Below are 15097 nucleotides of genomic sequence, written 5' to 3'. Positions count from 1 at the left end.
CTTTCTTTCTCTTGGGCTCATATTTTCCTTGTGTAAGAATTTTTTTTATGGATTCCACTTAGAACATTACAATTTAACATCAGTATAATGGAATAGGAGCCCTGGTGGCACAGCTGTTAAGAGGTTGGATGCTAATCAAAAGATTGGCAGTTCAAATCCACCAGCTGCTCCTTAGAAACCCTGTGGTGTAGTTCTTCTCTGTCCTATAAGGTAGCTATCAGTCAGAATCGTCCTGGCAGCAGTGGTTTTTGTTTTTGTTTTTAATTTCTTTAGGTTATGGAGCCTTGGTAGCACAGTGGTTAAGAGCTTGGCTGCTAACCAAAAGGTTGGTGGTTTGAATCCACCAGCTGCTCCTTGGAAACCCTATGGGACAGTTCTACTCTGTCTTATAGGGTCACTATGAGTTGGAATTTACATGATGGCAATGGGTTTAGTTTGGGTTTTGGTTATACTGTAATAAAGCTGCCTGGGTGGTGATGCAAGAAGTTTCTGATCCACTTCTAACCTAAAGGTTGACAATTTGAATCCACCCAATGGTGTCATGAAAGAAAGGTCTGGCAATCTGCTTCCGTAAGGATTACAGCCAAGTATAAGCCTATGGAGCATTTTTACTCTGTAACACATAGAGTCTCCTTGAGTCAGAATCAACACGACACCAACGTGTTTGGTTTTAATATATTGTAATATGTGATTTCTTTAATAAAATGCAATAGAGCATTACTTCTCAAAAACTATAGGAGAAATGGAGGACAATAGTCAGAGTGTTACATTCCCAAACTCTGGCCTCAAAATAGTAATTCAAATTCCTGCTTCAGCACACTTATAAATCACTCTAAAATTACCTTGCAAACAGTCAAAAGCTCAGCTGTAAAATCTGAGGATATCCAGGGTATGTTGCAAGAAGAAATAAAGGGTTTGTGTTTTATGATGTTCACAAGTGTTCCTTAATATGTCAGTCTGTCCTAACAGGAGTCAACTTCCACTCAGGTGTTTCAACAGAATTAACTTTATCGAAGGGACTAGTTACAGAAGTTGTGGTTAGGTTTAGGATTAGGATTGAGTGAAGGGACATGGAGGTACCCAGGCACTAGCAACAGTGAGCAGCTTTACATATACTAGACATGAAGGGACAAGGGAAGGAAGTAGTGTTTGCAGAGTCCAGGGAGAGCTGAAGTCACTGAAGGGGAGCTGGCTTGCAGGAGTGGTAGTCTTGGAGGGGCAAATCCACTGTCAACTCTGGCCCAAAGCAGGAAAAGAAGTGGGAATAAATACACCAACCAGCCTTGCTCTTTTTCTATCCTCTCATCTACTCAACCAGTGACAAACCTAACTGGAAGCCAGCTGGCAAGGGTGAGGGGGGAGGGAATAGTCATGAAAGGCCGGCTTTCTGAGACACAGTGCAGAAAATGGATCTGGCAGAGAGTCAGTGAAAATAACCAGCATACTTATAATATGAAATATTAGGAACCTAGACACGCAACAATAGAATGCTTAACTAAATTATAGTATTAACCATTCTCTTAATTAAGGAAATAATGGTGCTTAAAAGACCATTATATAGTCAGGGAGTACAGAAGAGAGTGACCAACTCTATCTTGGAAGAGGGAAGATCTTCTCATGCTGTAAACGCAGGTACTTTCTTGTCCCTCAAACGAAGGTTTTTTTTTTTTTTTTTCCTTAATTTTCATTGTGCTTTAAGTGAAAGTTTACAAATCAAGTCAGTCTCTCATACAAAAATTTATATACACCTTGCTATATACTCCTAGTTTCCCTCTAATGAGACAGCACACTCCTCTCCACTCTATTTTCCTGTCCAATCGACCAGCCTCTGATCCCGTCTGCCCTCTCATCTCCCCTCCAGACAGGAGCTGCCCACATAGTTTCATGTGTCTACTTGATCCAAGAAGCTTACTCCTCAGCAGTCTCATTTTCTATCCCATAGTCCAGTCCAATCCCTGTCTGAAGAGTTCACTTTGGGAATGGTTCCTGTCTTGGGCTAACAGAAGGTCTGGGGACCATGACCTCTGGGGTCCTTCCATTCTCAGTCAGACCATTAAGTCTGGCCTTTTTATGAGAATTTGAAGTCTGCATCCTCCTACTCTCCCGCTCCCTCAGGGGTTCTCTGTTGTGTTCCCTGTCAGGGCAGTCATCAGTTGTAGCCCTATAGGAAACACACACAGACAAGTATCTGTAAATCTTCCCCCCACAACCACTACAAACATCTTGGTGTGTTGATATCATTCCAGATCTTTTTCTACACATATGGTAGTATTATTTGGGATCGTACCTTAGGTATTATTTTATAAACTGTATTTTTCTACTTAAATCATGAATGTTCATATAATTCATATCAGTCTGGAACTTTTTAAAAAACTTGCTTTCCTCACATCCAACTGTAACTAATTTCTCTTCTCATGTAGTTTGGTTTCTACTTTTGGCTATTATCAAATGCATTATGATCAAAGTGTAGTCAACTTTTTGTATACATTGTAAAGCTCATGGCCTGTCTTTCCAAGGCCCTCAAGCTAAGAATTGTTTTTACATTTGTTTTCAGGATTGTAAAAATACACATACACAGAAAGAAGAATATGTGATAGAGACATATGTGGCCTGCAAAGCCTATTAATTCTCTGGACTTTAAAGTTTGCCAACTCCTGTTATAAAGGGTTTCTGCATTATAAATTTCCAGAAATTAAATTTTGGAGTCACAGGAAGTAAATATTTTTGAGGCTTACTACAACCTGCCAAACTGCCCTCTAGAAAGGTTGAACCAATTTATGCTCTTCTCAGTAATGTACTTAGTCATTTGCCATATATCCCACCCCAAGGGTTGCTGTCCCAAATCCCTAGCTCTGAGTATTCTTTTATTTCCAATCAATTTAATGGTGCATCAATTTAAAAATTTCACTTCTCTTCAAAATATAGTTGGCCACTTACATTTTTCTTTTATGACTTTGTTTAAATTTTAGCTCATTAAAAAAAATAGGGTATTTTTATTTTCTATGTACAATGTCTATTTAAAAAGGATGTTACTCTGGTACCTTTCATATATATTGCAAGTATTTTTGATATTTTTGTCTTTTTATTCTCTGGGTTCTTTTTTGATGAGAGAAGTTAAAAATTCTATAGTCAAATCTGTCACTTTTCCTTTGTAATTTCCACCTTTATTTCATGTTTAGAATAACATGAGTCCTGCAGTCAGATTGCTGGGTTCGACTTTGGCTTCACCACCTACTACATATTTGAGTAAATTAATTAACCTAAGTCTGTTTTCTTCTTTACAAAATGGAGATAATAGTAGTACCTACCATAGGGTTGATGTGAGAACTAACTGCTATAAAACACATAAAATACTTAGCACAGAGCCATGACCTATCATTACAGCAGTGACAGGATACTTCAGGCAAAAGCAATGACATGTATAAAGGCACAAAGGTATGAAACTGGTTGGTACATTTAGGAGAGCAAATGTGGTGTGGTCAGATGTGGTGTAAAATGTGAGGATCAGGACTGAGAGGCAGAGGGATAAAAATGGGCCTTGAAAGTCATGCTCAGGAGTTTGCTCTTTATACTACCAGAGATCAGGAGCCAATGAAGGCTTCCAAGCAAGCAAAAATCCCATTAAGATGTATGGTTTAGGATGATCCCTAGTGTAGCAAAGTGGAAAATGAACTGGATTCTAATGATAGTACAAAGTTCACAAAAAGAGTAATCCTCTGCTCCACCCTTCCCCTCCCCAAATTCCTGCTCCCTAGAGGCAAATTCTTTCAGCTTTTAATGATTTTTTTCTGGTATTTTCCTCCTAACTTCTAAATATCATATTTAAACTATTTCTTCATTTTGTCATCATAGGCACAATTTGGGACTAATTAATAAACAGTAGCAACGGGAATGGGAAAAAGGGGATGGACTTAAAAGATGAATCTGAGAGAAGGTAGAATCAACAGGCTTTATTGGTGAATGGGAACCTGGAAGAGAAGTTGAGTTTCAAGTTAGGGACCACAAGAACAGACTGGAAGCAGAAAGATGAGTTCACTTGGGAAAAGCGGTTCTAAGTGGTATTCTCTGGGAGCATGACAGCTCATGACTACTGCCCCAGGCTGCTGCCTCTTGGTGGTCCCTCACTGTTCTGAGGACCAGATGTTGACAACTCTGACAACTCAGGGAGTCAGTCTTGGGTAGTTTGGGGAAAACGTAGATAAGAAAACCTGCCAGTTAGAAATTTAAAAGAGAGATTTTGGGTTACATGCCATGGAATGAGTTACAGATAAGCAGACCTATTGGTCTTCTCAGTCCTCCAGGTGGAAGGGCCCAGTCACCTCCTACCCAAGCAGCTTTTTCTATTTGTCTCCAGTGTTGGATCTTGCAGACATTATCATTTCCTATCTGCGCCAGGAAGTGAAAGCAGGTGGGAAGCTCTGCTTTAGACGGTCCAGTGCAATCGGTAACAGCATTCAGCATACTGGCGCCTTCTACTCAAAAGCTTTATGTTGTTCTTTTTTATTTCCACTCCCTCCCCATCCATCCCTATCCCCACCTACCATTCAAAACCATCTTTGAGCACCAAAGCTTAAAGAGTTGAGGAGAGAGGAATCCCCTACCTGGGCTCTCAAAGTGGCCGTAGACTCACACACTGTAAGACAAGTGCCCAGCGAGACTGCTATGGTTTGAAGAACACCCAGCATATTTGACAATCTATTATAACAATGGGACCCATTGCCACTGGGAGCAAGTCCATCTTCCCAGGGGTCAACCCGTCCATCAAACTCTTAATCCCCCAAGAGTCCGGAAGAACGGAGGAGGAAGATTTTAAAACGCGATTTTTTTTTTTTTTACAAGAACAAAAACAGCGGATTAGGTGACCCTGGAGCCCTTTTCTTCCTGGCACTCCCCTCTGAATCACCAGCCCCACTTGTGACGTCGCAGGCGCCGGGCTCCAGCGGGCGTGGGGTACACTCGGCAGCCCGGGGAGCTCGAGAAGCCACCGTGCGCTTCCACGCCGCGGCCCAGGGGACACAAGGGGGCGGTGGCCTGGCGGATGCTGAGGTCTGCGATCCAGGGCCCAGCGAGGAGCGGTGCGTCGCGCTCAGCTGCGCCTTCCCTCCGGTGACCGCCGCGTCCTCCCGCCCCTCGTCTTCAGGCTGAGCCGGCGACCAGACGCCCGGCGCTCCCTTCCTAGCCTCCAGCGCCGCGGCAACCTCAGCCTCCGCATTTCCCTCCCCCTCCTCCCTCTCTCCTCCTCCGCCTCTTCCGTTTCTTAAGGGAAAGGCTGCAGCCAGTTCTCCGCTCCGCGCCCCCGCATCCCCGGCTTAGGTAATACGTTTTCCTCCTTACGCGCTCCCCCACCCCCACCCCGCCACCGCCCGGCTCCTCTTTAGAACTGGGGCCTGGGCTTGTGAGCAGCACGCGCCCCATAGCCCCTCCCGAGGGTAGGTGAGTGAATCTAGGCCGGCAGGGCTCCGTGCTCTCCGCCCCGGCCTGGGGTGACCTCTGTCCGCTGCAGCGAGGCTGCCACCCCTGCCGGCCCTGCCAGGCTCGGCATCGCTGCTACAACCAGCCGGGCGGAGGAGCTCGCGGGTCCTGGGTTCCCGCGGCTCTGCAGAAGCGTCCCGATAGAAATTGGAGGTGGGAAGAAAAGATTCGGAAACAATTTTTTTTTTTTTTTGATCTATCAATAGCATTTCCTGGTCGAAGAAGCTGACAGTTGTCGAGAGCGGTGGCCCAGGTTCAACAGGTATGTGGCGTAGCTGTCAGCGCCCCTTGGCTGCGGGGTTTGCTTTGAGAGATGCTTCTAAGAGTCCATAAACTGCTGGCTGCAGCTAGTGATCTACTAGAGGCGTATAAAATAAACATGATGGGACTATATTTAGAAGTCTTTACTTCCCTGCATTTTGAAATGCAGTTTTGTGAGACATGAGTAATTAGTTGGTGTGGCCAGAGTAATAGGTGGGGGAAAAAAATTAATATGAGCTTGACCTAGTCATGTGTAGTTATATACAAAGAGCATGGAAGAAAATCCCTAAATTAATACATCCAGGGAAAACACTTATAAACAATCAAGGTGTATACTTTGGGGAGTTCTAGTTTTAAAGCTAATTTTAAGGCATTGAATAAGCAGAGTGTTGTCCACTGTGTGAGTGATGTTCACTTCAAGGGAACTTCAAAAGTTCACTTGAAGGCTGTGTGGAAAGACCACTTAAGTGCATCCCGCATGTTGAATAAAACATTTTTGGTCCATTTTTGCATGGTTTTTAGGTTTAAAAACAAAGATTTAATAAGGAATCAGCCCTGCTGCTCAGCCTGATAATGGTCTAATGATGAAAACAATTCACTGAACTACTATTGACTGATAAATTATCTACATGACCTCATTTTTACCTTAAAATAGGGAATAAAAGAAAAAATAAAGGCAATGAAAGTGTGAATTTTTTGGACACAGCTATATGTATTTTTATTTAGCATCTACTTTATTTTTAAGATTTTGTGGATTTTTACACTACTTTTTTTTTTTGAAGTTAGTTCACCATGAAGAGGATTGCACAAGATGCATAGTTACACTTTACTTTTTGCTTAGAATAAGCAATCATTTCAAGCTTTTGTACTAGACTACAGCTTGCTTAGTTAGATTCATGCCATTTAATGTGAAATGTCTTCTTACAAATTTAAATTATAGCTATATTTGTGATAGATCTGAAGAAATGAAAACGTAGTTTCTCATTTACCATGTATGGCTTGTGAAATAAAAGTTATCAGTGTAATGCATGTTTTTTGTGATTCCTCATTTATTTCTGTCTTTAATAACAATTAGAAAATGTCTTACTCTGTTTCATTCTGTAGATAAATTGCCTGAAGGATAAGTATGTCATATAAAGTGACTAAAAGCAAAACTCTGTTCATTAGAGGTGAGGATGATATGTAGGAGAACTTTTTCTAGTTGTGAGTCCTTTTAAATGTCTTGTTAAAATACTTTTAATTTGTAATGAAACAAATAAAACTGCCTATGCAGATGTTTTTGCTTGGTTTAGAGTTTAGAAATAAAGCTGAGTTGACAGCCTTTTGTTCCCACCTCCCATGATTAGTGTAGTGTTTACCAAACCTGTCTGATTGTAAAAAGTGGTAGGCAAGTGTGGGATAATAGTGGTTTAAAAAGATTCCAAAGTTGCAGTGTGGGGCTTCCGGAGTCAGAAGATCTAAGGGAAATAAGATACTTAAAATAGACAAAACTACTAAAAAAGAAAAAAACATGGAGGGCAGACTAAAAAAATAGGCATGTTTGGGAAACAGGTGGGGAATAACTATTGCTGGAATAAATAGCCGACATAATCTATTAGGATTCCTGTACATAAAATGTTCTTAAATGATATTACTAACATGATGATGTTACCTGTTTAGGAAATCTGAAACTTTTATGTCCTTTAGTAGTCAAGCCTTCTGATGGTTGAACTTAGCAAATGTGTTTTTACATGTTTAGTTTCTTTTATGTGGTATGCAGTGTTAATTCAAGTTCTTTGATACCCAGGTGGCGCAGACAGGTAACACACTCTGCTAACCGTAAGACTGGAGGTTTGAGTTCACCCAGAGATACCTTGGAAGAAAGCCCTGGCAATCTACTTCCAAAAAATTAACCATTGAAAACCCTATGGAGCACAGTTCTACTCTTACACACATAGGGTCACTGTGAGTTGGGGTCGACTTGACGACAACTGTTTTTTAATGTTATAGAGCATTTTATTAATGGATTTTTAAAGCAGCGTACTGTGACAGGTAGTGATCCACGGCAAAACGTTGTGCCTGATAATTTCTCCTTCATATGACAGATTATAAATCTTTGTTGCCTCTTCCATGTTCCTGATTAAATGTAGGGAAGCAAGTATGCAAATTTGAATAACTTATTTGTAGCTTTTATTAAAATGACTCTCCAACCCTATCCAGAAAAGAAAAAACAACTTTACTTGGGCATAAAACATGGTCAATTATATAGATAAAACAAATGAACAAAATGGAGTACTAAGCATGTGTAAAAGAATTTGTTAAGATGAATTACCACAACGGAAAGTATCGGAGTATATTTCTCTTCCCTATCCCTTCCCTTTTTGATTTTCGTTTGCTTGCTTATTTTTCTTTTTAATCACGTGACTGTTAGAAATCTCCTAAACTGATTACCCAGTTGTAAATTAAATACTTGTTAACTTTGCCAATAGATACTCGTTGCTAGTTGCTGTCTAGTGTCCCCCAACTCATGGTGACCCCAAGGTCAACGAAACTAAGTGCTGCAGTCCTGCCCCATCCCCATGATCAGTTGCGGATCGGACCACTGTGATCCAGAGGGTTTTCACTGGCTAATTTTGGAAGTAGATCGCCAGGGCTTCCTCATCTATCTTAGTCTGGAAACTCTACTGAAACCTGTTCGGCATCATAGCAAGGTGCAGGCCTCCATTGACAGATGTTAGATGTGTCAATGTCGTTAGATGCATTAGATGCATTGGCTGGGAATCCAACAAGTAAACTTGCCCTTTTCTGCACAGAGTGACAGTGATAGGTTTCCCTTGATGTTAACATGAGTTATAATTACTACCAAAATTAAACCGATGCATAGCGACTGTATAGGACAGAGTAGAACTGCCTCATGGGGTTTCGAGGGAGCAGCTGATGGAGTCGAACTGCTGACTTTTTTGGTTAGCAGCCGTAGCTCCTAACCACTGTGCCTTCAAATGACTGAAGAAAGCTATTTTGATATTGCATACGGAAGACCTAACTTAGTTAAAGCTATGCTATAGTTTTCATTACCAATAGCTTTTTAAATGAGGATTTGATCTTCCAAATGCTAGAAAACCTCTGTAGTTAATTCCTGGGAATTTGCGAGAATCACATATAATCCCAGTTTGATCTGGGAATAATAAGGTCTGTTTTAAAGATATGCCCGACTTTAAGCCTCATGAATAGCAAAGAATGGGGGAAAATATAGGTAATAAGATCACACAGATAAATACTAACCAGCTGGAACATTTATCTGTGGTTTCAGGCTCAACAAGAATACCAGAGCATTTAGTATTTTTATATCGGTGTAGCTTTAATGAGCCATTCCTAGCCTTTTAGTACTTTGAACTTTTCAGGTAAAAGGTACTATAGATAAATACTCCTTTATCAGTTCATGTTCCTTTGAAGGCAGATATTACATCCAGTATTTTGTATCACTTTTTTTTTTTTATAAATATATGTTAAAAATCAACATTTGATCCTAAAAAGTGGAATAAATAGAATGCTAAAATTTGTTGCTAAACCTGATCTGACAAAATGATACATTTTATGACCTCTGATTTTTACTGTAACATTCAGGGAATATATTTTAGGTCGTGTAATTTATTTATTAGGAGTCCTGGGAGGCACAAATGGGTAAGCACTCAACTAGTAGCCAAATGGTTGGTTGTTCGAACCCATCCAGAGTCTCCTTGGAAGACAGGCCTGGCAATGTGCTTCTAAAAGGTCACAGCCTTGAAAATGCTAAGAAACACAGTTCAACTTTCCATACATGGGGTCACCATGAGTAGGAACTGACTCAGTGGCAACTAGCAACTATTATTTATTATTCCAGAAATAAGTATTAATAAGCATCTTGCAGAGAGCTCTGTAAGGAATGTTTTTGAATATAGTTTTAGACCTACATCATGTTTTCTAACATTATAACCCTAAATTTGCAAAATGAGTAATCCTTTACAGATTAATTTTGGTGCAAGAAAATCCTTTTAAATATGTTTATCTCTAATGGAATGAAAATCCGTCAAATAACTTATAGAACTCCTATTGCCTGTCATGGGGAGATGGAAAAAAAATGTGTATTCCACTGTCAAGAAACTTATAGTCTGCTGGAGAGAGAATCATGGTATCCCAAGGAGTGGCTTCAGTGGGAAGCTTTACTCCTTCCTGATAACGTCCATTAACCCCTCCACCCATATCCAAACCTCTGTATCTAAGTGATTAAAAACTGCTACGTATTAAAATCTAAGTATTAAAAAACCAGTGTTTGCAAAATCAACTTCAAGACAGATAGTCTAGTGCTCTCCTTTCAACGTAATTTTCATGCACACCCCTAACCTCTTTTATATAGAAAATAGATTAAAAAAAAAAAAAACAGGAAGTTTTGAACTGGAACAGACCATAGAGTCATCTTATCCAGCCTCTTGCCCTTTTTCTTTCCTTTTTTATTTTTATAAAAATAAGGAAAACAAGTCCTTGAGAGCTGAAGTCAATTGGTCAAACTTACACATCTGGTTGGTTAATAATATGTTGTTGTTAGGTACCACTGAGTTGATACCGGCTCATAGCAACCCTATAGGACAGATTAGAACTACCCCATAGGGTTTCCATAGAGCAGCTGGCAGATTTGAACTGCCGACTTTTTGGTTAGCAGCCGAGCTCTTAACCACTGTCCCACCAGGGCTCCAGTTAATGGTATAAAAAAAAAAAAAAAGTGCTGTCAAGTCGATTCCGACTCATAGTGACCCTGTAGGACAGAGTAGAATTGCCCCATAGAGTTTCCAAGGAGCGCCTGGCAGATTTGAACTGCCGACCCTTTGGTTAGCAGCCGTAGCACTTAACCACTACGCCACCAGGGTTTCCAGGTTAGTGGTATAACAGAGCCTAAAAACCAGCTCTCCTGTGGCCTAAACAAGGGCTTTTTCTACCACACACCAATGCAGCCCATATGTACAATAAAAGGCAAGTGTTAAATGAGTTGGTGCCTACAGTAAGTATTATAAGATTTCAGAAGGAAAGATAAATTTACCTGGAAATTTTCCTTTAATGACTGAAAAATGTTACACTTAAAAGGAAATGTTCAAAATGGATTCGAGAATTAATATGACTCTTAAATTCTGATTAACAGTTATCAAAACTGTACGTAATATTCCACTGCATAAGATTCTTTCTACAAGATATACATCTTATATGTTTTTCTGCTATTTCTTCTTTCCTACAGTTAAGATGGTTATACTGAATCTGTTTGTATTTTTTATATTCAATCCAATTTCAGGTTTTATTTGCTACACAACAATTCTAAAAACAGCTCTTAGCATACAAAAGTTTAAGCCTATCGTTAGAAAACAGCAGATAGAAAAATAGCTATGTGAATAAAGTTTCATTTAATAAAAATGGTCCTAACTGTGGAAAAAAGGGTAAGAAGGGTCACTATCAAATTTTAAAGCATTTCTAAATGGAATATTTTTCATAATTTTCCAGTGAGTTCTGGAAATTCTTCAAAATCTGTGCTTTACTCAAGTATTATGCTAATGTGGAATACTTGTTATGTAAATCAACTTGCACATCTCCAGTATTTCATTTTTGTTATAATAAAGGCAATAGAAAACTGACTCTTACCCTAAGAAGACTGTCATTCTCAGACACAGTAATGATGGGTTTCCCTGTTGTGGTCCTAAGTAACCAGTAAGGGCCAGAGTTGACTATTGCACATAATGTTTCCTTAAATTTCCAGATAAAAATCACCTGGAGAACATGCCTTGCCCTCAAGCCAGATCTACTGAATCAGAGTTTCCAGCCAAAAATCTATACTTTTAAAAAGTATCCCAATTAATTCTCTATCTGACTAATTTGGAAAGCACTTCCTTAGCACAAGCTCCCATTTATAAGCTACTAGAACAGTATTTGAGAACAGTATTTTGTGACCTATTGCTTTGAGCACCATCCATGAGCAAAAATATGGGCTAAAGTGGTACGTTAGTATCCTCAGTAGAACTAGGGTGAGATAGGAATGACCTGCTTAGAAATGCCACGTGTTGGGGGGAGAAATGTCACAGTTAAGTGGGTATTCATGTCTCTGTGTTTAATGTCTTTTCTGACAAAACTAAATTAAACTTACTATTTTTGGTAACTTAATCATCTAAATTAATGTAGTCAAGGATAGGTCACCTCTAGATGAAGTATAAACACAGATTCTGATTTTGCACTCAAAAAATGTGGTTCAGTTGCTAATCATCCAGCTACAGCTTTGATTTATTTTTGTAAATGAATACAGGATATATGTAGACTTTTATATAAATAAATACAGACCCATGCACCTAAAGGCACCTGGGTAATTCTGATAAAATCCAAGTGTAATAAACAGTATGACAAGGACGAAGCTGTATTTACAAAGCTAAGAGATAATTCATCAGCCAACATTTATTGAACACCTCTGAGGTATAAGCTAAGAGTCAGAAAAAGCTACACGTGCTTAAATCTCACGCCAGACAGAGCATAGACAAGTAAGCCAACATACAGTGTGTTGGAGAGCTAGGATAGAGACTTTGCTCGCCTCTGTTTTCCCATGGTCCAGTTGCCTAAGATAGGGAAGGGGGCCAATAACGGCTCCTGGAGGAGCTAACACTTGAATTGATTCTCTCTCTCACACACATATACACATTAAAAAAAAAGACTGTTGAATTAAACATACATTCAGAAAAGTATACAAATCCTAAGTTTATAGCTTGACGAATTTTCACAAAGTCAGCCCACTCCATGTAACCATCACTCAGGTCAAGAACAATAGCAGTTAAACCGACCAGTTGCTGTCAAGTCGATTCTAACTCATTGAGACCCCATGTGTATCAGAGTAGAACTGTGCTCCATAGGGTTTTCAATGATTGATTTTTCAAAAGTAAATTGCCAGGCCTTTCTTCTAAGGTGACTCTGGGTGGACTCAACTGCCAACCTTTCAGTTGAAAGTAGGCCTTATTCCCCCCTCACGGGTACCACCTCTTTCTCAAAAGTAACCATCGACTTCTAACACTGTAAGTTAGTTTTGGCTCCTTTTAAACTTCATATAAATTAAATTGCACAGTATGTATCTTTTGTGTCTGACTTCTTTCATTTAATTGTATGTTTTGTGAGATGCATTCATGCTATCGCCTGTAGCAGCTCATTCATTTTCACTGCTGTATAGTATTTTGTTGTGTGAATATGCTATGATTTATTCCATTTTATTATTGATGGTTGTTTGGATTATTTTGAATGCTTGGTTATTACAAAATAATGCTGCTCATACCTGTCTTTTGGTGCATACATGCATGAATTTCTGTTAGGTATACATCTACAGTTGAAATTGCTGGATTGCTAGGGACTTATATTTAACTTTAGTGACAAATAGTTTTCCAAAGTGGTTGTACCAATCTTGACTCATGCCAGCAGTCTGTAAGAGTTCCCACTGCACACCAGCAATGACCAAAAAACAAGTATATGGCCACATGTGTATGTGTATAGGCATATAGGTATATGGGTAGGTATGGGTGTATACATATATGTGCACAGATAGAAGTATCTATATGTACATGTAAGTACAGATATATGTCTGCAGGCCCGTGTATTCTTGGAAGATGCAGTTACAGATACTTTTCAGACACAACCCCAAACACCTTTCAAGATTATTTTTCTAAGTTGGAAGGCTTAGGCCCTTAGTCTCATGGGACAACTCTGTCAATTGGCATAATATAGTTCACAAAGTGCCATGTTCTGCATCCTAGTGAAGTGAGTAGTGTCTGGGGTCTTAAAAGCTTGTGAGCAGCCATCTAATATAAAACTACTGGTCTCTACTCATCAGGAGCAAAAAAATGAGAAGGAAACCAAAGTCTCAGAGAAGAAACAAGGCTCAGGGCTAATAGCCTACATGAGCCATGGCCTCATCTACCCTGAGACCAGAACTAGATAGTGCCTGGCTACCACTACTGACGGTTCTGACCAGGGTCATAATGATGGTCTTGGATAGAATGGGAGAAAAATGTAGAACGAAACTCTAATTCTTAAAAAAGGCTTACTGGACCAGTTGAGACCAGAGGACTCCCCGAGACTATTGCCCTAAGATACTCTTTAAACATTGAACCGAAACTATCCCCTGAGTTCACCTTTTCTCAAAATAACAGAGTGGCACGCAATTACCTGTAAGTACAGTGCTCTACTAAAAAACCATCTATCTGAGGCCAAATAGTCAACATTTACTCTAAAGTAAAGATGAGAAGATAAGGGGGCAGGGAAACTACAGTCCTGAAACCGAACAACCAGAATGCAATTAAAGAGAATGTCCACACATTGTGAAAAACGTAACTAATATCACTGAACAATTTGTATAGAAATTGTCAAATGGGAACCTAATTTGCTGTCTAAACTTTCACTAAAAGCAGAATAAAAATGTTATTGTTATTTTTTTCAAGTTCTCATTGCTACATGTCCTACCAAAACTTGAAATTTCCAATCTTTTTAATTTTAGTTATTCCACTGGGTATGTAGTAGTATCCTATTCTGGTTTTAAGTTGCATTTTTCTGATTACTAATGAAGTAGCATGTCTTCCCATATGTTTATTGGCTGTTTGGATATCCTCTTTTATGCAGTGGCTCTTCAGGTTGCTTGCCCTTGTTCTGAGAGTGTGAGTAGGCATTTGGTAGAGAACACAGGAGGAAGAGCATGTTAACCAGAGGAAAAAGCATATGCAAAAGTACAGTTTGTCCAGAGCAACCCAGTGCCATCGAGTTGATTCTGACTTATAGGGTTGCTATGAGTCGGAATCAACTCGATGGCACTGGGTTTGGTTTTTTTTTTTTTTTTTTTGGTTACGGTGTAAATGGACAAGTAGTGAGAAATCAGCTATTTAAAGGCTAAACTCAATCAGGGTGTATGAAGTGGCAATAGCAGTACCACACAGATCAAAATAATGCCAAAAAGATGCAGGGAGTCCCGTACTGTAATACTTAATGGATTCCAAGAAATGTTTCAGGTATCTGAAAGCTGAACAAGGTTTATACACTGGAAAGACAATTAAGTAAAAGTAGTATCTCAAATCACTAGTACTATTCGTAGTATATTTTCCCTTGGGCCTAGGTAGCCAGGTGGGCAGGTGAACATCCATATGGATATCAGGGGAGGATACCATTAGTAAGGTGCACACTAGCCACCCCTGGTTGCCCCAGGAGTTGAACAAATTGAGCTACTCCCCCAACTTTGTGTGGGCCTCCTTCTCTTCCCCTGTGCCTTCTGCCAGAGCATTCTCCAATATTTAAACTACTACATAAAACAAAGGGAATGGGAATGAAGTCTGTGTTTCCCCTACAACAGCCG

At 39.7% G+C, this 15097-nt stretch overlaps 1 protein-coding gene across 4 annotated transcripts in view; it reads left to right on the top strand.

The window, feature by feature from the left end:
* The first annotated feature begins 4964 nt into the window (after window positions 1–4964).
* INPP1 (inositol polyphosphate-1-phosphatase) overlaps window positions 4965–15097 on the top strand; it is a 29389-nt gene continuing 19256 nt past the window's right edge. The window contains exons 1-2 of one of the 4 annotated variants that reach the window (XM_010602710.3): window positions 4965–5075; window positions 5679–5734. The gene's annotated coding sequence lies outside the window, so the exon portion shown is untranslated. Of the gene's footprint in view, window positions 5076–5129; window positions 5314–5363; window positions 5434–5678; window positions 5735–15097 lie in introns of those variants that run through there. The other 3 variants (XM_003406166.4, XM_023542736.2, XM_023542740.2) reach the window with 3 other exon arrangements.

The sequence above is a fragment of the Loxodonta africana genome, chromosome 6 (genome assembly GCF_030014295.1).
Source record: "Loxodonta africana isolate mLoxAfr1 chromosome 6, mLoxAfr1.hap2, whole genome shotgun sequence".
In the NCBI taxonomy this organism is placed as follows: domain Eukaryota; kingdom Metazoa; phylum Chordata; class Mammalia; order Proboscidea; family Elephantidae; genus Loxodonta; species Loxodonta africana.
Note: the sequence above shows the minus strand (reverse complement) of the source record. Positions and strands in the feature narration are given on the sequence as shown.